At 51.5% G+C, this 23,261-nt stretch overlaps 1 protein-coding gene across 4 annotated transcripts in view; it reads right to left on the bottom strand.

Moving 5' to 3' along the window:
• ITCH (itchy E3 ubiquitin protein ligase) overlaps nucleotides 1-23,261 on the bottom strand; it is a 2,968,415-nt gene that overhangs the window by 472,162 nt on the left and 2,472,992 nt on the right. The gene's annotated exons all lie outside the window — the stretch shown is intronic.

Here is a 23,261-nt window from a genome sequence, read left to right as displayed (position 1 = left end):
CCCATTTTCGTCTCTTTTTTCGTGCCCAGGATGAGGCCTCCAATAAAAGATACTTTTTCCACTAAACCAGAAATCGCAATTCCCTTACCATTCAAAGCACCCCCACTTTATCATGCAAGTTAATCAGCACCAAAAAAGCTAGTTCAAATGATGTCATGTTTCCTAAATTAACCATCCAGTCCCCAAAGCGATTGAATAGTCTCCCTTGCTTGAATAGTCTCCCTTGCTCAAAGACACCCCCCTTTGAAATGTCTTATCCTGCTCAACAGTATTCACAGCCATGTCCACCCTCTTTACTGAAAAAGATTCTGTCTGCGTGACGGCCTCCGCCGACCTCCTTTATCTCACTCGTTTTTACTTGATCATGACTAGACTTAGGATAAGTGACGGGTTTGGCATAGCAGAGAACGTGTATATAGTAGCTGATAAAATGGGTGATGAAAAAGAGAAAAAGAATGGTTTCATGAAAGATGGCCCAGGTTGTTCTATTTCAGGAGCCTGTTATTTTCCAACATCTGCATGCTCTTCTCTCAGAGCCACCTGTGCCGTGCTCAGAACAGATTGCAAGTGACGTCGAACACAACAGCAAAGCAAAATGGAGGAGGCACCCCTGATAACCCGGGCAGTGTCCTCCTCCTCATGGCCTCCCCTCCTGGGAAGAAGGGGAGGCGCCATCCACAGCGCAGCAAAAAGGAAGGAAAGCCCACGAAGAAGAAAAGCGCAGCGAAATTTGGGAAAGCCCGCGAAGGGCAAACAAAAGAAAGGGGAGGGGCTTCCCCTTTATAACAGGCGGGGTCCTTACGGAAGGCAGCATCCAGCCACTGCAGTAGGACGCCCGCCCGTTACGCACAGAAGAAGGTTTTCGTTTTGAAGAAGGACGCCTGCAGTAGGAAAGGAGTTTTGCTTCTTTGTTCGTGTGGCTATCTTGGTGGCGTTTACAAGGCCGGAAGAAGAAGCGTTCCCGCCAGAAATGAAGGGTTCCGGCTCATGGGAAGTTCCAGCGAAGGAGCGATATGTTGCAGCCAGGAGGGTGCGTCGGGTAAGGAGGGTGATGCTAGAGAGTGAAAGCGTGAATCTACGCGGGGGAGCCTGGCGCGGTGGAGAGCAGGGTATCCAGCAAGGAAGTTGGGCCATTGTTATAATAAGAAGTTTGGTAGGGTAGTGAGTTAAGACGAGCGCGTCATTGAAGTAATGAAGGTGATAATAAGGAAGGGTTGGAGTTGAGGGGTTGCCGCGGAGGCACCGGCCCTTGCCACGAGGTCTGGAGGCCGCAGGCATTACCTCCACCTGGCAGAAAAAGCGGGTGTCACCATTTAACCATTCGCTCAGGTTAGTGGTAATTTTGAAATGCTGCTTGTTGTGCGGCTGTGTGACTTGGCCGGGAAAGCGGGTGTCACCATTTAACCAGTCGCCCATGTTAGTGGGAATTTTGAAATGCTGCTTGTTGTACGGCTGGGTGAGGCCACGAGGGGTTTATACACTGCGTGTTGCCTTGGGGACACTGCCTAGGGGCCAGTGAAGTGGGTACGTGGTACGGACCAACGAGGGTAGATGATCCATGTGAGCACTGCGAGTGGTGGGCTACCAATATGGCGCTAGATGCATGTTTTTGTAATGGGAACCTTTTGCAATGCTGTTGCACCGATTCGGGCGGGAAGGGCAAGAGAGCCCAGGAAACTTTTGGGGAGCTTGCCTTTATTCGGTGATGGTCATTTTAGCGCCGGGTCAGTAAACGTTGGCGTTTGGCGTATACCTCCGTTTGTTGGCACAGGGGTTTCCTTGATCTGGCGTAAAAGTTCACAGCAATTTGAGGGATAGAGTTTGGAAGGGAAAGGGAACTTTAGAAAACGAATATGCACATGTTCATGCCTAAAACAGAACAGGGGGTACCATAAGTTAGGTAGTATGCTTTTCCCAACGGCGATGGTGTGTATTGGTATGGTTACCGCACAGGCTGCACCCCGCTCCCCTTTTTGCCGCCAGGCTCGCGGTTCGGGAGTTTAAACGCGATGTAGGGTTGTGGGATGGCACTTAAGGGGGAGCGGTAATTCAAGGTGTGCCGATTGCGTGGGGCTGCGGGGGCACCCCAAGCGGCCGAAGTAGTAAGCGGAAGAAATATGGCTGTGAAAAAGGGGGCCGCCAGGCCATAGCGGATGTGCTGATTAATTTTACGAACGCATACTTGTGAGGAGCGCAATTACACGGAGGTATGTGAAAACCATTGTAGTGGTGAGGCATGGCTTTAAATTCTGGAGAGGTATCGCACGGTTTTGCCAAAAACGCGTTGGGGGAGTAATTATGAGAAAGGCTGGGCGCGAGTTTAGGAAGGGCGTTTGCTGTTGTGCGGGCAGTGGATCACCGCGGGTCTACTTAAAGGATGTTCGTGTAGATAAACACGGCAGTAATTATGAGAATGGCCCTGCGCTGCGTTTAAGAAGGGCGTTTGTTGTCATCGCGGGTCTACTTCTTAGTAGGAGGTTTGTGAAGCGGGCTACCGTTTCAGTTTGCCGCGGATAAGGGGACTCGGTTGCGAGTGGCACGTGTGATGGCCTCTGCCCTGCCGAGGCGTTCCAAATTCGGCAAGCGACAAATGGGGAAACACGTGTTAAGGGTAACTAGGTGATTGAAAATTAGAAACGCGTGTAAGGAGTATCTAGTTGATGGGAAATCAGGCTGTCGGTTCACGTTTCCCGTGCAGTATCAGGTGTTGGGGAGGAATGGAGGGGGCATGGCCAGGGGGCTACTTTGTATCAAACGTCAACTGACACGGTTATGGCATTGGGTAACACCTTAAATGGAACATGCGGTTGGGGTACACACGAGTATGAGGTGGCATGCGCATTTGGAGCAGTTAAAGGTGTGCTAAACCAAGGTATTAATAGAGTTCTAATCCTTTTGGAAAGCAGATGGTTGCTTGGTGTGCCACAAGTTGCATGCAGAATAGCAGGCTTCGCCTGGCGCAGTAGCATCTGGTCCATCCCTCTGGGGATCATCAGGAGTTAATTAAAACACATTAGTTCACCTTAATTGATAATCTGGTAAAGGCACCAGGTTCCAATGGCTATAAAGATGGGCAATGTAGGTATGGCAGCTGCACGCTCATAATGTTACACGGGGCAGTGGAGGTTTTCCCACAATGGTGTTAAAGAGCAGAGACAGTAGGTCCATTTCGAGCACACTTACCACGTGGACCGGGCGTGGTGACGATGGGGTACATTTCAAGAGTAGGGTGTTCGCTTGGATGGTCCAGTCAAGGTCACTGAACAGGCCGCCCCTGTGATGTTATACCGGTATCACAATGAATGATATTGTTAAAAGCGGCATGGCGGTAAGGGATGGTTGGTTATCTTAGAGGTCACAATATTTTGAGAGCAACGATGCGTGGGTAACGCGGCATGGCTAGTGGCAAGAGGGAGCGTGCGGGAGGGCACGGCAGCACATTAAGCAATGCATTGGTGCATTCTGGTAGTAGTTCACCAATTGGAGGTGGCACTTCACCACATAGAGGTGTTGTACTGTAGGACTGTTGCATAGGTTCCCGGTCGCCTTGGGGTGAGTAGGGCCCAGGTATACCACTGTGTGTGCATGATAAGTCTATGGGGGTAGGTTCGACATGTAATATAACCAGGTCGCCGGAGTTTAGAGGGCTGTTGTGTGGATTAAGGCCTCTTTAGAACACCTAATGCGAGTGTTCTTATGTCGAAGATGTTGTCGTTAGAACAAGCAAGCCCAGCCACTTGAGGTACCGGAATTTAAAGGGAGTGTGCGGTTATAGCCCAATTAAAACAACAAGGTGAGGCTCGCTTGCACGTAGGGGGCGCAGATACAACAGACCCCCATAGCTGCTGTGTCATATTGGTAAAAGGCTTTGGCGAGGATGCCGCAGTTTGAATAAACTCGGAAATGGGTTGATCGGCGGCAATGTTGCAGTTTTAACAATAACCTGGGTAAGGGGTTTACGCAGCAAGGGGTCGCCTGCTTCTGGACAGGGTCTGAAGCGGTCAGCGGGGCTTTAAAGCAGAGTTGGAAGGCACTTTGGGTACAGGCCTCATGGATCGAAGTAGACGGTGGAGTATTCATTTGGGGGCGGCACGCATGCCCTTACTGCGATTTCAATATTGTGAGGAAAGGAGACACGTGAAAATCGGGGTAAACGAAGGACAGTTAAAACAGAGTTGGAGGATAATATGGTGTAGGTGCCCATTATGTAATGGGGTGTTGGAGGACAGTAGGGGGAAAGGTCCCACATTGCTCAGTGAGACATGGGGCTGTAGATGAAGGCAGTTAGCCTGGTTACACTAGCAATATGGGCCCCGTCTGAGGGTAACAACAAGGGCCCAGCTTCCCCCAAAAAGGAAACAGCGCTCTACCAGCCCACGGACACCTTCAGGGGCAGGGTAGGCGCAAGCATAAAGGGTGGGGAGAGTGGGCCTACTATGACTTGGGGCAAAGGAATAAAGGGAAGCAGGTAGAATGGTCTCAGGGTAGCACAGCCAGTCGAGCGCTTGCTTTGACATCCGGGCAGAGCCTCGAATCCCGAGAGGGCCTAACTCAGCCTTTCATCCTTCCGAGGTCGATAAATGAGCACCACACACCGTGGGTAATAATAAGCAGCGCTCAGATACTGGAGGGTCCATAGCGCTATATAAATGCTAAATTATTCAAGCGCCACAACCACAGACTGATTTTCATTAAATGGGTGCAAGGATTCCGTTGGGGCGTCTAAAGTTATGACTGGGGGTCATGTGTCCAGCATGGTCAAAGCTGCAAGGTAAATTGGGGGAAAGGCATCCGCAGTAAGTAGGGTGTTGCGCAATGCTTTGGGTACATCGGTAGCATTGGATTTGAGGTCCTAGGGGGCACAGGTCGGCAAGGCCAACTCAGCCGTTCAATCCTTAAGGGGTCAATACATGAGCAGCAGGGCCTGGGGGACGTCCGGTAGGTAGTGGTGTGGGTTATGGGGAGACACCGCTATGGCTGGGAAGATTTGGCGTACATAAGGAATAGGAGAGGGAAGGGGCCTGTTAAGGTTAAGAGGTTGGCCCAGCAACCCTCGGGCAAAGCAAAACAAATACAGCTCAACCTCACCCGTCAGGAACGGCGCTCTCTCAACATGGTAATTTCTGCAAGGGCAGGCAGACGTGTCCCGGAGCAGGCCCGCCCTGGTTAAGGCGGAGCAGGATGGAAAGGGGACAGAGGATAAAGTATCCCAGAGCAGGCAGCTCACGTTAAGCTAGTAGGATCTTTGGAGGACGTTTGCCACGGGGGCTTTGAAGTGGCAGTGTTTCAAAGCAGCTTTCACTCCAGCATTCTTTATGGCATTCAGGGTGAGTGAACTGGTACCAGAGAACAAGGGGGAAAGGGTACGGGGTTGTTACGAATACAGGAGGGCATTGTTCAGGCGAACTGGTGGCAGGTCAATTGGGGAAAACAGGAATCAGTTGGCCAGAGATGACCCCTAGGCCAGGCCAGAATGGAGGGGCGCGGACAATCACTCAGCTGTGGGGAGGTCCAGTAGAAAGCTAAATGGGCGAGGGGCAAAATTCTGCATGGGCAGGGATTTTGGCCAGATCAGGCACGGCTTCATGAATTTATAATTCCCCAGAGTAGGTTCTGAAGGATGGGGTACACCTGTCATCACAGGGGTTGGAACTATTCTTCTGGAACCTTGGAACAAAATCTTGAAGATGTAAGGAAGGAAGCAGGGGGAGCCATAAAATTCTGCAGGGGCAGTGGCGTTGGGCAGAGCAGGCACGGGTTGGTTATTTTGAAACCTCCAGAATATTTTCTCAAAGATGGGGGGCACCCATCACCATTAGGTATGGACCTAATGTTCTGGAATCTCTGCACGAAAATCTTGGAAATGTAAGAAGAGGAGCAAGGGGGAGCCACGGTGGGCGGTAACCCACTTGTGGCGTGGCAGTGTTTGGCCGAACAAACACATGAGACAGACTCCGGATGAGCCAGGAAAAAGCAGGAAGGGTCTTCGCTCTTCTCAGACCCAGCGCCCTTTGGGAGCCTAAGCGGCAGGGGCGTTTGGGGGGGGACAACTAGGGCTCAGCTTCCCCCAAGGAAACAGCACTCTCCCCGCCCAGGAGCGCCTGCAGGGGCAGGAGAGGCTCGGACGCAAGGGTTGGGCCTATTCTGGACTCTTGGGGAAGGAAAGGGGGAAGCAGGTTATTTGGACACGGAGCAGTCGCCGCATCTTATGAGTATTTTCCACAAATGTGTGCAGTTTGGTTTTGTGTTATTGTGGAATAAATCTGTGGCCTTTTTATGCCAAAAAACAAACAGGACTCATTCTACACTTTTCTGGGGGGAAAGGGGGAATGAGCTATTGGTATGTGTTGGATACAAATGGACGGATGCCGGGGTTATGCAAGTGACGACGAACACAACAGCAAAGCAAAAAGGAGGAGGCACCCCCGATAACCCGGGCAGTGTCCTCCTCCTCCTGGCCTCCCCCCTCCTGGGAAGAAGGGGAGGCGCCGTCCACAGCGCGGCAAAAAGGAAGGAAAGCCCGTGAAGAAGAAAAGCGCGGCGAAATTTGGGAAAGCCCGCGAAAGGCAAATAAAAGAAAGGGGAGGGGCTTTCCCCTTTATAACAGGCGGGGTCCTTACGGAAGGCAGCATCCAGCCACTGCACAACAACGCCCGCCCGTTACGCACAGAAGAAGGTTTTCGTTTCCCACCCACCAACCCTACGAACAGAGCAAGCAGGAATACCTGGTCGTCGACGTCGCAGGACGACAAGGTGGTGTGGCGGTGTTTGGCCGAACAAACACATGAGACAGACTCCGGATGAGCCAGGAGAAAGCAGGAAGGGTCTTCGCTCTTCTCAGACCCAGCGCCCTTTGGGAGCCTAAGCAGCAGGGGCGTTTGGGGGAGGGGGGGACAACTAGGGCTCAGCTTCCCCCAAGGAAACGGCACTCTCCCCGCCCAGGAGCGCCTGCAGGGGCAGGAGAGGCTCGGACGCAAGGGTTGGGAGAGTTGGGCCTATTCTGGACTCTAGGGGAAGGAAAGGGGGAAGGAACAAGTTACTTACCTGTAACTGTTGTTCTCCAGCATGGGTCTGGCATGGATTCACATGCTCATGAATATTCCCCGTCGTCAGGCTGGGAATCCTCGGTAAAGAAAAAACCAGTATCAGTTTCGTTTCTGATCTGTCTTTCGTAGTAATAACCAATCACTGATCTCTGCGTCATACTGACCACAGCCAATGACTGCCCTCTACCTAAGCCCCGCCTCTGGCAGCCATCTTCAGATTTGGAAGCACGTGAAGTGGCAGTATGACCAAGTGAAGAGCCGCAGAGGGGTAGGCGGGAGGGTTCGCATGTGAATCCATGCCAGACCCATGCTGGAGAACAACAGTTACAGGTAAGTAACTTGTTCCTTCTCCAGCATGGGGTCTGGCATGGATTCACATGCTCATGAAGAATACATAGCAGTACACACATGCACAACCACGGGAGGTGGCAAAGGCTCAACATTAAGCAGTACATCAAACTCAACATTAAGCATCTTACCTCCTCACCAGGCTCACCTCAGGCGAACAGGTTGCGCAGCACTGCTTGGCCGACCCTGGACTCCTCCCTGGAATCCCGGTCGACGCAGTAGAATTTCGTGAAGGTGTGCGTCGACCTCCACGTAGCAGCCCTGCATATGTCCAGCAGGGGCACACCAGAAAGGAACGCCGTGGTAGCTGCGATCGCTCTGGTGGAATGGGATCTCGGACGGCCGGGCAGCGGTCGGTTTGCCAACCGATGACAGTACATGATACAGCCGGAGAGCCATCTGGAAATGGAAGCCTTCGAGAGAGCCTTCCCCTGATTGACCGGTCCAAAATTCACAAAGAGTTGTGGCGTCTTCCGAAAACACTTTGTGCGGTCCACGTAGAACTTCAGCGCTCTAGCCACAGCCAGCGAGTGCAAAGTCCTCTCAGCCGGCGACAAAGGCGACGGGAAGAACACGGGCAACACCAAGGGTTCGTTGAGGTGGAAGTCCGACGGCACCTTGGGCATGAAGGAGGGGTGCGTCCTGAGCACTACCCCTGTGTCGTGAAAAGTAAAGTACGGGGCCTTGCAGGAAAGGGCCTGGATCTCTCCCACCCGTTGTGCGGAGGTGATGGCCACAAGAAACGCTGTTTTCCACGACAGAAACTTCAACAGGGCCGAGTGCAGAGGCTCGAACGGAGGTCCCATGACCTTGGTCAGCACCACGTTGAGCTCCCACGCCGGGGCCGGAGCCTTCACCGGCGGGAACGATCTGAACAGTCCCTTCATGAACTCTTTCACCAGACGATGAGACCACAAGGACGTCCGCCCCGTGGTTCTGGTGTATCGGGAGATCGCAGCAAGATGAATCTTGATGGACGCGTGTGCCAGTCCAGCTTTGGCCAGCGTCAGCAGGTACGGCAGTACTTGGGGAGCCATAATCCATAGAGGGTTAATCTTCTGTGCGTGGCACCAGATAGAGAACCTCTTCCATTTGTGTCCGTAGCATTTAAGAGTCGAGGACGCCCTGGCCTTTGCAAGAACCTCTCTGCAGTCGGCCGGTATGTCGTATCCTCCAAACTCTAGCGCTGCAGCAGCCAGGCCTGCAAGTTCAGCGATTTCGGGTCGTGGTGGAGGATGGCGCCTCCTTCCCTGGAGAGTAGATCCGCATCCACCGGCAGCTTGATTGACGGGGACGCTGACAAGTCCAGAAGGTCCGGGAACCATATCTGCCTCGGCCACGCAGGTGCGACGAGGATCATCCTGCACCGTGACCTCTTGAGCTGGTTGATGAGCCGGATTAGCAGTGGCAATGGAGGGAACGCGTAAAGGAACAGGCCCTCCCAGGGGAACGAGAAAGCATCGCCCATGCTCCTCGCCTGGGGAAACCTGCTGGCGAACCTCCGGCACTTGGAGTTCGTCGCCGTCGCGAACAGGTCGATCTGGGGTGTGCCCCACCGTCGGAAGAGGCGATCCACTAGATCCTGCCGTAGTTCCCACTCGTGGCACGAGCGCAGCTCCCTGCTGAGTGAGTCGGCAATGGTGTTTTTTATCCCTGCCAGATGAAACGGCACCAGAAATATCCTTTGGGCGACGGCCCAATGCCACAGGTCCTGCGCCTCCTTGGACAGTGCTGGGGACCTGGTTCCGCCCTGTTTTCTGATGTAAAACATGGTGGTGGTAATGTCGGTGAAGATCCTCACCACCTTGCCCTTGAGGGACGGAAGGAAGGACCTGAGGGCCCAAAACACTGCACGGAGCTCCAGGACGTTGATATGTAGGGATTTCTCCGTCGGGAGCCAAAGGCCTCTTGCGTGCAGATTTTCGGTGTGCGCTCCCCACCCTTCCAGGGAGGCATCCGTGGTCACTGTCTCCTGGTGGGCTGGGGTCTGGAAGTCCATGCCTGCCGTCAGATGCGCGCGGGTGCCCCACCACCGGATCGCTCGTCGGAAACTCTCGTCGAGTGTGATCCTTTCCTCGAAGCTGCCCGTCGTTTGGATCCAGCACGCGTCCAGGAACTCCTGCAACGGGCGCATCCGGAGCCTGCACAGGGGAATGAGGTAGATGCAGGAAGACATCATTCCGAGGAGGGACTTGATGGACCTCACCTTGGCCGCGTCGGCCACCAACATCTGCTGCACCTTGCCCAGGATGGCCCTGGCCCTTTCCTCCGACGGGGAGGCCAGAAGGGACACTGTGTCGAGCCTCGCTCCCAGAAACAGTGCGTCTTGCGCGGGTACCAGGTGGGATTTGGCGTAGTTCACGGAGAATCCCAGGTCCGTGAGAAGTTGGACGGTCCTTGCCGTGTGCTCCACGGCGAGCTCCCTCGTCTTGGCTCGGATGAGCCAGTCGTCCAGGTAGGGGTAGACGTGGATCCCCTCTCGGCGCAGCTGCGCCGCCACCGGTGCAAGGCACTTGGTGAATACCCTGGGTGCCGAACGTAGTCCGAAAGGGAGGGCTTTGAACTGATAGTGACGCCCTTGGACCACGAACCTGATAAATTTTCGGTGCCCCTTTGGGATGGGGATATGGAAGTAGGCATCCTCCAAATCCAACGACGACAGGAAGTCGCCTTCCTCCAGCTGACCCTTCTTTGAAACTCGAGCGCGTGGCCCCGGGCTAAGGCATCCAGCACCCAACGGTCGGCGGAGATGGACTCCCACATGCTGACGAAGCTCGCCAGCCGGCCTCCCACCGGGGTGCTTCGGTGGGGGCCCGACCCCACGGCCGGTTCAATCCTGTTTCGACGAGGCTTTGCCGCCTTGACCTCCTTGGCGACGACGGCGGGGTCCACCAGACTTGCCTCGTCCCCTGTAGGCCTCCTGAGACGACGAGCGGGCCGCTTGACGGTAGGTGGAGAAACCGCCGCCGGAACCTTTGGAGGCGCCTGTCATGATCTCTGCTTCCAAAAGGTCAGGGTTTTCCCAACTCCCTTGGAAGCAGATCCATAACCCAGGTTCCGAGTGCCAACCAGTCCCAATTGGGACCTTTTGGACCCAGTCCTGGCGCCAGTGGCACCAGGCTCATAAATATGCCCAGTCCCAGCACTGGAAGCGCCGGGCTCATATTGCTTGGGTGGACTTACCTGCAGCAGACCATGCTGCTTACTTGCCTGCCAGTTGAGCCTCTGATCCTCTTCTGTTTGGAACTACTTTTCCTGTTGGGTGGGGCAGGAGCCACTCCCTAGGTTCAGAACAATGGAACTCTTCTGGAAAGCAGAAACTCTTTTCTTACCTAGGCGTGGCTGTGGAAGGAGACACCTAAGCACTACAGGAGGCTATTTAAACCACACCCGATGGATGAATCTTGCTTTGCGTTATTCTGCATCCTCTGCAGCAGAACGCTCATCGTGTCTTCTGCATCTGATCCTGGGCCTAAGGAAAAAGGCTTACCATCCTGAATCCAGTCTTCAGCAACACCTATAAAGACAAGAAAGAACAGGTTAGCATTACGGTCTTCAGTGACAGTTCTTCACTTACCTGGTCCATCGGCTGTCACCAACGCCTCGCACTGCATTCCGGCATCTGAAAGACAAAGGCTTACCTACTCTTCGTGCGCTCCGGAGGTCTTCACACTGCATTCCGGCATCTGAAAGACAAAGGCTTACCTACTCTTCGTGCGCTCCGGAGGTCTTCACACTGCATTCCGGCATCTGAAAGACAAAAGCTTACCAACTCTTCGCACGCTCCGGAGGTCTTCACACTGCATTCCGGCATCTGAAAGACAAAAGCTTACCAACTCTTCGCACGCTCCGGAGGCCTTCGGCGCTGCATCCCGCATCTGAAAGACAAAACAAGGTGCGTTTAAAGACATTGGGGAACTTTAATACTCACGTGCCATTACTCCTTTCCACATCTAACCCAGTGGGTATTCCGGCACCCTGCAGCCGCTCCGGACTTGTACCTGCAAAATAAAAAGACGGTTAGAGCGCATCGTGAAGCAGGCAACAAGGGCTTACTTACGTGCTTCCAGGCGCTTCTATTCATCACACGGGCTCCATCTTCAACTCACTTCAACCCGTCATCCGCCATCGCCGGAACCCTGCAAAACAAGAGACATCATTACTAAAGACTTTAAAGACATTAGAATTACTCGAAACTTACCGTTCGTGCAGTAAACGACGGACGGCAGTCCTCTGAAGTCAAGAGGCCTGCTCCCCTTATCCAGTGAAGAAACTGGTTACAGCACCCTGCCCCGAGGCAGATGGAGAGCACGGCGTTCACTTACCTAAGGTGAGAGCGTTAACCTTTGGGGTTCTACAGGAGAAGAGAAAGGGAAGAAGAGACATTCCATAACCCAGTTCATTAATCCCATATTTTCTATCTGCAGACATCTTACCCTTCGAGTCAGACATACAGTGCACAGAGGTCCAGCCCAAAGAGTCAGCCGTGTGTTACATATCACCTTTGAAGATAGGTTATACGCCCAGTCAAGACCGGCGCCTCTACGGGAATCAGGTGAGCGTTACAGAACGCAAAGCCTACCACAAAACTCCCATCCAGGCGCTATGGAAACCTCGGATACCGACCAGCTAGCCCAGTTACTTGGGGAACTAAGGGCAGAAGTGCATGCAGCCCGTCAGGAAACGAACGCTCTAAGAAGGGAACTGATTATTTCCAAGGAGCGAACAGATGATCTCGCTAGACAATTGCTACAGTCACAAGCCGGACAGACCCCGTTACCCGCATCTGGGGGGAATCTTCCTTCTACATCCTCTATGAATCCAGTACAGATCAACCTACCTGGGAATGTACCTCTGGCTCCGCCCGAACGATTTTCTGGTGACCCAAAGAGGTTTGCAGTATTTATCAATCAGTGCCGGTTGCATTTCTTATGCCGGCCAGCAGCCTTTCCAACTGATCAAGCTAAAGTAGCTTTCGTGCTTTCGTACCTTAGTGGCAATGCGGCAGACTGGTCGATCCCTCTAGTAAATCATGATGATCCGGTCCTCCATGATTTTCAAGCTTTTCAGCTCAGTATGGAAAAACTGTTCGCAAGACATTCACAGGGGCAGGCCTTGGACAATGAGCTTCTTTCGTTGCGACAAGGTAATCAAGACCTTTTGGCTTATATTGCGTCTTTCAACAGACTGATAGTGGAAACTCAATGGCCTGAGGACAAAAGGATTACGCTGTTTTATAGAGGTCTACGTGGAGAGCTCAAAGATGTGTCAGCCCAAGTAGTGAATCCCCCACAAGATTGTTCGGACTATATAGACTTAGTCGTTCAAATAGATCACAGACTGCAGAACAGGAAGGCCGATCGTTCCAAGTTTGATGCTCAAGTATTTTCCAAACCGCCAACTCCTTCCAAAGGAGTAGACTCCGGGGAACCCATGCAAATAGGGGGTCTGAAAGGTCCTCTAACACAAAAGGAGCGGGAAAGGAGAAAACAGTTGCAATTATGCCTCTATAGCGGAAACTCAGGGCACTTCCTTCGAGACTGTCCGGTGAAACCTGCCAAGAAGGCAGTAGGAGCTGCAGTTACCAAAGTTACAAACTCTGAGCAGGGAAACGACCTCGCCCGACAAGAATAGAGGTCCTCTTGCCGAGCGTGAAAACCAGTTCCGTGACCTCGCATTTCGTGATACCTATGGTCCTCATTAGCCCTGATAATCCGGATCGATTACATGCAATTGAAGCTTACGTCGACAGCGGTGCCATCGGCAATTATGTGGATCATGAAATGGTTTTGAGGATGAATCTAACTCTTTGTCCCAAGACTGTAAAGGACGTCATAAGTACGGTGGATGGTACGGAGATAGCCTCCGGGCCAGTAACGCATACCACTCAAGAAGTGACGCTAGTAAGTCAAGATGGACACCAAGAGAAGATCGTGTTCGATGTGATCAAGGCCCCTCAGTTTCAGATTATTCTAGGAATACCTTGGTTAGAGAAACACAATCCTCTGATCGATTGGCGAGCAAGAACGGTCCAGTTTCCAGAATGTGTCTCTACTTGTCATCCTCCACCTGGTGTTGCACTGGCAGCAATCTCTTCAGAGACTCCCCAGTTACCTCCCGAATACCTAGAATACCAAGATGTTTTCCGGAAGGATCAGGCTAACTCTCTACCTCCTCATAGGTCTTATGACTGCCAGATAGACCTGATATCTGGATCTACTCCTCCTTGTAGTAGAATTTATGCCCTCACCGAGCCTGAGAACCTTCACCTTCGACAATACCTGGATCAATACCTGGCAAATTGGTTTATTCGTCCTTCCAAGTCCCCTGCTTCTTCAGCTTTGTTCTTCGTTCCGAAAAAGGAAGGAGACCTTAGAACTTGTATAGATTATCGCTCCCTGAACCAGATCACCGTTAAGAATAGATATCCGTTACCTTTGATCCCTGAACTCCTGGACCAAGTCAGAAAAGCAGGCATATATACAAAGCTGGATCTTAGAGGAGCTTACCACTTGGTACGAGTAAAAGAGGGCGATGAATGGAAGACGGCCTTCCGCACCAAGTATGGGCTATTTGAATATCAGGTCATGCCCTTCGGACTTTGCAATGCCCCGGCCGCCTTTCAATATTTTATGAACGATGTCCTCAGAGAGCTCATAGATGTGTGTGTTGTTGTTTACATTGACGACATCCTCGTTTATTCTTCATCGGAATCTGAACATCGGAAACACGTAAAAATGGTCCTCGAAAGATTGCGTCAACACAAACTTTTCGCTAAGTTGGAAAAATGTGTTTTCAACGTGACTGAAGTTGAATTCTTGGGATTCATATTATCACCTGGCGGAGTGCGTATGGATTCAAAGAAGGTCGATGCAGTTCTCAAATGGCCATCACCATTAGGGGTGTCACGGTATTAGTTTTTTGACGGTACAATAACCTTCTTGCCAAATGACGGTATATCATGGTTATCACGGTATAGTAGGTGGAGTTAACTAATTTTAACAAATATTTTCTAAAAGGTCATAAATTGTCAGATTTATCATCACAAACAAAACCAGACACCCAGTGCCAGAATTGGGCTTTTCAACATACTTTCCACTGACATGCCACCCCTTGCTTCCACCAAACACACGTGTGGAGAGGAGGAGGGGGAAGCCCTGCTGCAACTGGCAAAGCAAACTGAATAGCTTTTCTTAAGTGGTTATTAAGGCTTTTAGCTCACCCACTGGCTACTGGTGAAGATGAACATGTTGCCATCTTGATAACCTACATGCCACCGATTAATGGAGTTTGATGGTAGTATATGTTTGTTCTCGCTTTCTCTCGCTTTCTCTGTCTCTCTCAGCCTTTAGTTTACTTCCAGGCCAAAAGGTGTTCAGTAATCAAAGACATGTTACCCTTTGGTATGGCAGCAGGGAATACCCACAAAGATGAGTACATTTCGCAGTGTGACTTATTATATGTAAATTCAGTGATGGAACCAGGGACATCCCCCATCGTCATATGTTTAGAAAACATTATCCATTATAAATATATAAACCCCAAAGCCGCCAACCCAAAGTCCCGGGAGGATAGCTCAGCGGCAACGTGCGTGCCTTGGAAGCAAGACGACACGAAGCAACACAGGTTCGATTTCCCTTGGTCAGCGCTTAGAAACCTCTGGGTGTTTAAGCATGTTGTAAATACGCAAATTACACAACTAAATAAAACATTTCTTTAACACTGCCTTGATGCCCGCAGGCTGTGTGAGCGCTTTAAAAAAAAAGTAAACCCTTTTCCTTCTTGGTACTGTATTTATTCTTCCTATTGCTAACATATTGATTTTGTGTCAGGCACGTGTGGTTTATGGAATGGCATTAAAAACTGCTCAAACTGAAACTACTTGGCAGACGGCACATCCAACAGTGCAAGACCAAGACTGTGCAGCACTTGCTTACTGCAGTCTTTCCAAATCAGATTGAAAAGCACACTTAACGGTATGAACGGTATACCAGTATAAACAATGTGACGGTTATTATTGTTCAATTAAGTGATTCACGGTATCTTTAACGGTATACCGTAATACCGTTACATCCCTAATCACCATCCTCCGTAAAAGGTGTGCAAAGCATGTTAGGCTTCGCTAACTTTTACCGCAGGTTTATCCCCGATTTCTCTCGAATAGTCCAGCCCATCACTGCCTTGTTAAAGAAAAACAAACGTTTTGAGTTGTCTACCGAGGCGGAACAAGCTTTCCAGGATTTGAAGACTAAATTTATCTCTGCACCAATCTTAAAACACCCTCGCCCCGAACTCCCCTACATCGTGGAAACTGATGCTTCAAGCCTTGCCATGGGGGCAGTTCTATCACAAAAGGACCCGGTAACCAATCAGTTGCATCCCGTGGCATTTTGTTCCCGCAAATTCTCGCCTCCTGAAATCAATTACACGACTACTGACAAGGAACTTCTGGCCATCAAGTCTGCCTTTAAGGCTTGGCGGCATTATCTGCTGGGGGCCCGACACACCGTTACTGTTATTACGGATCACCGAAACCTGCAATATTTGAAAACCGCAAAAGCCCAATCCTCTAGACAACTCCGTTGGGCATTATTCTTTGCCGAGTTTGACTTCATAATTACCTATCGACCTGGTACAAAAAACGGTAAAGCCGATGCCCTTTCTCGGATGGGAGTGGAAGAACACTTGATCAACCCTAAACCTGTACCAATCATTCCCGAACAAAGAATTTTGGGTGTAATCGCCACACAATCCATAGAGGAAGTTAAGGATAAAGCCAGACAACTTGTAACTCCAGCAGACATACAGAATTGGCATCTGCAGGGAAAGGACTTTGCAGTAAAGGACAACTTATTGTATTTCCAAGAACGATTATACCTACCCAGCACAGATTTACAGAAAAAAGTAATCTCTTGTTATCACGATTCTTTAATGGAAGAACATCCCGGTATGGCCAAGACCTCAGAAAAGATCAAGCGCTACTTCTGGTGGCCGTCTTGGAAAAAAGATATCAGAGACTTTATAATGTCCTGTGGAGTATGTGCCCAAAACAAGAGTCAAAAGGAAAGACCAGCAGGCCTCTTACGCCCTATTGACATCCCACCTCGCCCTTGGCATACGCTTTCTATGGACTTCATCACCGATCTACCTCCATGCTCCGGATACAATACGATTCTAGTAATCGTGGACTTATTCTCCAAGATGGCGCATTTCATTCCGCTCAAAGGCTTGCCAACAGCAGCAACTCTGGCCCGAGAATTTCTCGAAAACATCGTCCGACTGCACGGTTTTCCTTCGGTTCTAATTTCGGATCGAGGTAGTCAATTTATTTCTCATTTTTGGCGAAGTTGCTGTCGGTCTGCTCAAATTGATGTGAGACTATCGACCAGTCACCACCCTCAGACCGACGGACAAACCGAGAGGACCAATCAAACTCTGGAACAGTATTTACGCTGCATGCTGCAACAAACTGAAAAAACTTGGAAAGACATCCTTTGGATAGCCGAATATGCCTACAATAACTCTGTCCATTCGGGAACTGGGAAAACCCTGTTTTTTCTTTTGTACGGCAGTCACCCTCGAACCTCAGAGTTGGATCCCCTCCAAGATCTTGATACACCAGCAGTAGACTACCTGCATTCTACAATCACCCAAGCCTTTAAGGAAGCTGTTTCTCACCTTCAAAGAGCTAAAGAACAATACAAGAAAGGCGCAGATCAACATCGGAAGGAAGCCCCTCAATATCAAGTAGGGGATCAAGTCTGGTTATCCACCAAATATCTACCTCTAAAAGGGCCACGCACATTCAACCCAAGATACCTTGGTCCCTATTCCATCACTACCATAGTAAACCCAGTAGCGGTCAAGTTGGACTTGCCCCCGCACATGAAGATACATCCGGTCTTCCACGTCTCTCTATTAAAACCTGTGCAACCTCAAACCCGACTAACTAAATCTCCAAAACCTGTCCTAGTTGATGGAGAACTCGAGTTTGAAGTCAAAAGCATTCTGGACTCCAAGATCTCCAAATCTAAACTATTTTACCTAATTGAGTGGAAAGGCTACGGCCCCCAAGAGATCCTGGGAACCTGCTGAATATGTCCACGCTCCTCGCCTAATCAAAAGATTTCACCGAACATTTCCTGACAAGCCAAAACCCCCGGAGAAGCCCGGTTTGGGAGGGGCCTTGAGGGGGGGTACTGTCATGATCTCTGCTTCCAAAAAGGTCAGGGTTTTCCCAACTCCCTTGGAAGCAGATCCATAACCCAGGTTCCGAGTGCCAACCAGTCCCAATTGGGACCTTTTGGACCCAGTCCTGGCGCCAGTGGCACCAGGCTCATAAATATGCCCAGTCCCAGCACTGGAAGCGCCGGGCTCATAATGCTTGGGTGGACTTACCTGCAGCAGACCATGCTGCTTACTTGCCTGCCAGTTGAGCCTCTGATCCTCTTCTGTTTGGAACTACTTTTCCTGTTGGGTGGGGCAGGAGCCACTCCCTAGGTTCAGAACACTGGAACTCTTCTGGAAAGCAGGAACTCTTTTCTTACCTAGGCGTGGCTGTGGAAGGAGACACCTAAGCACTACAGGAGGCTATTTAAACCACACCCGATAGATGAATCTTGCTTTGCGTTATTCTGCATCCTCTGCAGCAGAACGCTCATCGTGTCTTCTGCATCTGATCCTGGGCCTAAGGAAAAAGGCTTACCATCCTGAATCCAGTCTTCAGCAACACCTATAAAGACAAGAAAGAACAGGTTAGCATTACGGTCTTCAGTGACAGTTCTTCACTTACCTGGTCCATCGGCTGTCACCAACGCCTCGCACTGCATTCCGGCATCTGAAAGACAAAGGCTTACCTACTCTTTGTGCGCTCCGGAGGTCTTCACACTGCATGCCGGCATCTGAAAGACAAATGCTTACCTACTCTTCGTGCGCTCCGGAGGTCTTCACACTGCATTACGGCATCTGAAAGACAAAAGCTTACCAACTCTTTGCACGCTCCGGAGGCCTTCGGCGCTGCATTCGCATCTGAAAGATAAAACAAGGTGCGTTTAAAGACATTGGGGAACTTTAATACTCACGTGCCATTACTCCTTTCCACATCTAACAAAGTGGGTATTCCGGCACCCTGCAGCCGCTCCGGACTTGTACCTGCAAAATAAAAAGACAGTTAGAGCGCATCGTGAAGCAGGCAACAAGGGCTTACTTACGTGCTTCCAGGCGCTTCTATTCATCACACGGGCTCCATCTTCAACTCACTTCAACCCGTCATCCGCCATCGCCGGAACCCTGTAAAACAAGAGACATCATTACTAAAGACTTTAAAGACATTAGAATTACTCGAAACTTAACGTTCGTGCAGTAAACGACGGACGGCAGTCCTCTGAAGTCAAGAGGCCTGCTCCCCTTATCCAGTGAAGAAACTGGTTACAGCACCCTGCCCCGAGGCAGATGGAGAGCACGGCGTTCACTTACCTAAGGTGAGAGCATTAACCTTTGGGGTTCTACAGGAGAAGAGAAAGGGAAGAAGAGAGAGACATTCCATAACCCAGTTCATTAATCCCATATTTTCTATCTGCAGACATCTTACCCTTCGAGTCAGACATACAGTGCACAGAGGTCCAGCCCAAAGAGCCAGCCGTGTGTTACATATCACCTTTGAAGATACGGTATACGCCCAGTCAAGACCGGCGCCTCTACGGGAATCAGGTGAGCGTTACAGCGCCCTTGCCTCCGCTGCTCCGAAAGGGCGGCCGCCGTTGCTGCAGAACCCCGAGGGCCCGGGCCGTCTCCGCTTTAATGGCCTGAAGGGAATCGTCCACTGTTTTCCCAAACAGGTTGTTCCCATCGAACAGCATGTCCAGGACTCTGGTCTGTACGTCTTGACGGAAGTCCGTAGCCTTGAGCCATCCACGCCGCCTAAGGCACACGCCGTTGCCCAACTGGCGAAATCCAGTGTCTCCGATGTCCGTCGCAATAGTGATGGCGTGGTCCGACGCCACCTCACCTTCCTGCAGGATCTCCAGGGCATCCGCCCTCTTGTCGTCCGGTAGGAAGTCCAGCAGGGGAGCCAATTTGTACCACAGCTCCCTGTCGTAGCGGGCCACGATAGCCAAGGCGTTGGCCGCCTTAATCGTCGTCGCTGCAGACGAGATGACCCTGCGTCCCATAGTGTCCAATTTCTTTCCCTCGCCGTCCGGCAGGGAAGTCGACGTGGAGGCCGCACCCCCCCCCCGCTTTCTTCCTGGCCGCCGCGGAGACGACGGAGTCCGGGGTAGGCTGTGCCCGGAGGCACAGGGGGGCCGCGTCCGGGACCCGGTACTTCTTTTCGTACCGGTCTCTTCTAGCTGGCATCGTGGAAGGGTTCTTGAGGAGGGTGAGGCCCTCATCCCAAATGTCGTCCAGTAGAGGCACCGCGAGGACCGTCTTCCTCTTGGCCTCGCCCCGTTCATAAAGGAATCCTTCCTTTTTCTTCTCCTCAGGGCAGAGTTGGAAAAGCTCGGATGCCCTGGATATCATGGAGTGGAACGATCCAATCTCGTCGGGCGGGGAAGCCCTGGTGGGAGGTGACGACGGCAGATCCTCGTCGTAGACCTCGTCGTCCGTACCCGTCGCGGCCGTGTCAGTCCCCGTATCATCCCCTCGGGTCGTGGACGGGGAGGAGGGCTGGACGGGGCGCGATGGCTGAAAAGGAGGTGGAGGGTGGATCCTTCTTTTCTTGGGGGGAGGAACGCCAGAAGGTCCCGGTTCTGGGTCCCCCGACGGGAGTGGTTCCTCCGCTGGCAACGGTAGTCTCGTCCTTATCTCCGAGCATAAGGACTGTATAGCCAACAAAATGGCCGCCGAGTTGTCTTGCGGCGCTGGCAGAGGGGAATCCGACGGGCGATCAGGGGCCCCGTCGGCACCCTCGACGATGTCGTTGTCACCTGCGTCGGGATCCATCCCGACGGGCCGGTCTTCTTCCACGCCGAGGGCGTGGCTTAAGACCTCGATCAGCTCCTCCTCCGAGGTTGAGGCCGAATCTACGACGACCTCCTGCCCCCCCTTTTTCTTCTCCGTCGGAGGTTTCACGGGGGTCCTGTCGATGGGCATAAAAGAGGACTCCCTCCGAGGTGGCAGGGAGACTCTGAGCCCCGAGGTCGCCACCACTGGTGTAGCCTCCACAGGCTGAGCCAGGGCCGCCGCGACAGTCTCGATAGAGGCCTTGGCCGGATGGATTAAGGCCTTCACCACCTTAGGTGCGCTCACCGCCTTATCCTTGAGGGGGGGGACACTGCCTCGCTCCCCCTCCGATGGGGCCTTCGAGGCCGACCGGGGCCTCTCCAGGAGCTTCGCCGGGTGGTCGGCCTTCCTCTTACCCGACCCAGAGCGTTGGCTCGTGGTTGATGGTGCCGGGGAGGGTGCGCCATGCCTGGCGCCCGCAGAGCCCGACCGTTCGGCGCTCCCGGTGCCAGCGGACTCGCGGTGCTTGGCCTTGTGTTGGACCCCCGTCGCCGGGGCGTCCTCAAAGGTCTTAGAAGACCGCTCGGATTTCTTCCTCTTCTTCTCGCCGGACGGGCTCTTCCCTTCCAGCCAGTTGGCGAGACGTTGATGGCGGTCCTTCATGGTCCGCTCCGACATGTTGCAGCAAAACGCACAGTCCTTCTCCACGTGCGTCTTGTCCTCATGTAGGCAGTAAAGACAAAAGGAGTGTTCGTCCTCCTTAAAGACATTCTGCAGCTGGCATCCAGGGCAGACCCTGAACAGCTTTCCGGGCGTCGAGCTTCCCTTCTCCTGGGCCATGTCCGAGATGGGCCTGAGAAACTTCTGGAGTCCTCCAAAAGCGTAGCTCGACGAAATCTTCACCCTTGAGGGGCGTAGACGAATCAGACACGGGTCCCCGTTGATCGGATGGAGAGTCGGTGGAGCTTGAGGCTCTTTTGACCGAAAAAACCGAAGTTTTTGAGAAAAAACGTGAAAAAATAGCACTAACGCTCGAGAGCAATAGCACGAGGATCCCAACACATGAACGTGCGGTAAAAATCTGAAGATGGCTGCCAGAGGCGGGGCTTAGGTAGAGGGCAGTCATTGGCTGTGGTCAGTATGACGCAGAGATCAGTGATTGGTTATTACTACGAAAGACAGATCAGAAACGAAACTGATACTGGTTTTTTCTTTACCGAGGATTCCCAGCCTGACGGGGAATATTCATGAGCATGTGAATCCATGCCAGACCCCATGCTGGAGAAGCAGGTTATTTGGACACGGAGCAGTCGCCGCATCTTAGGAGTATTTTCCACAAATGTGTGCAGTTTGGTTTTGTGTTATTGTGGAATAAATCTGCGGCCTTTTTATGCCAAAAAACAAACAGGACTCATTCTACACTTTTCTGGGGGGGAAAAGGGGAATGAGCTATTGGTATGTGTTGGATAAAAATGGACGGATGCCGGGGTTATGCATTACTACATCCTCCTCTCCATGTAGGACAGGAACAGCAATCGTTGAAATCGCCAACGAATCATGGCTTACAAGCACGTTTATTTCCCCCTTTTCCCCCGGGAGGCATTCTCGCCTGTGCCACTTCTCTCATTATTTGACCATTTTGGGTGGATACATTCATGCAGGGCACATCCTATTTTATTGCAAAGGTGAGTCAGGGATTCCCTTGCAGCCTGCTTTCTTATCTCTAAGTTTTCACCTTTAAGGTTTCAGGCTGATTAACCATACCAATTTCACAGATATCCTTAGTTTGGATTTCAGGTTACAGTCAAGTTGGTCGAAGTGCGCCGTTAACTCAAAATCTGTGATCTCTTTACAAGTCCTTGCTAGCCGACAATAGGGCATGAAAGGAGTCGTTCAGGTTAATCTCACCCTCGTCCGTGACCCTGGGTTGAGAATCATTTGTACACCCCCCTAAGTCATGACCCCAATCAAGCCCCCCCGTCCCCAGGAAGAATTTATCTGCATTCTCACTTACTGGCTTCAGAAGAGGGCTGGAGCCGAGTTCGGCATGTTTAGCCGTTGATACGCCTCAAAACTTCGGAGTAGAAGCAAGCGGCTGCGCGTTGCGAATAATGAGTGGTTTATCCAAGTAGGGCACAGGCAGTGGCTTCGCACTGTGAATCTGCGCAATTCTAAAAGTGAAACTGGCATTAGAATTAGCATTTACCAGCAACACCTTTAGTTACTGGGAAGATCCTGACCGCTCCTACAATCGGACATACATCTTCACCCAATGCCGATACAGAAGCAGAGGGAGGCATACTTCGCCCCCCACCCGCCTTACTTAGTAAGCGAGGTGCCATTTCTAGTGCAGGCAATCAAGTTTTTCCAATGGAAACAGCAAACGACCGGGGATATCCGATCCTTCACTCAAATGAACAGTTATTCAAGGCAATAAAATAGTCAGGTGAAATAGATAAAATCAATAAAGCAGAAAACGGTAAAATGATCAAATACGATGGATACAAGGGGACACAAACTCCTACTTGCTTTTACAGGGAGTTTTCCTCAAATGATCATCGATTTCTTTTCCTCGTAGATAAAATCAATAGCTCTTTGCTTCAAATCCTGGTACTTTTCCAACTTTGCTGATGGGTGCCGTGCCTGTGAGCGGAGCCCTTGGAGCACACAAAACACACAGCGTAGCACAATGCCAAAATACCATTACCAGAAGTACGTTTATTTGTTCTTCTGAAGGATTCCTTCTTTACACATATTCCTCACTTAAAAAGACCCCCAAAGCAGAAAGAAAACTTGGAGGAGGGAGGAAAGCACGGAATGATTACCAAATCCAGGAAACTCTGGAGCACTGCATGACCAAAGTAGACATTCTGATTTGACAAAGAATCAAGAAAGCAATGATTGGCACTGTGCATAGAAAAGCAC

Source organism: Ambystoma mexicanum, chromosome 3p (assembly GCF_040938575.1).
Source record: "Ambystoma mexicanum isolate Mex_15411 chromosome 3p, UKY_AmexF1_1, whole genome shotgun sequence".
NCBI classification, from domain to species: Eukaryota; Metazoa; Chordata; class Amphibia; order Caudata; family Ambystomatidae; genus Ambystoma; species Ambystoma mexicanum.
Note: the sequence above shows the minus strand (reverse complement) of the source record. Positions and strands in the feature narration are given on the sequence as shown.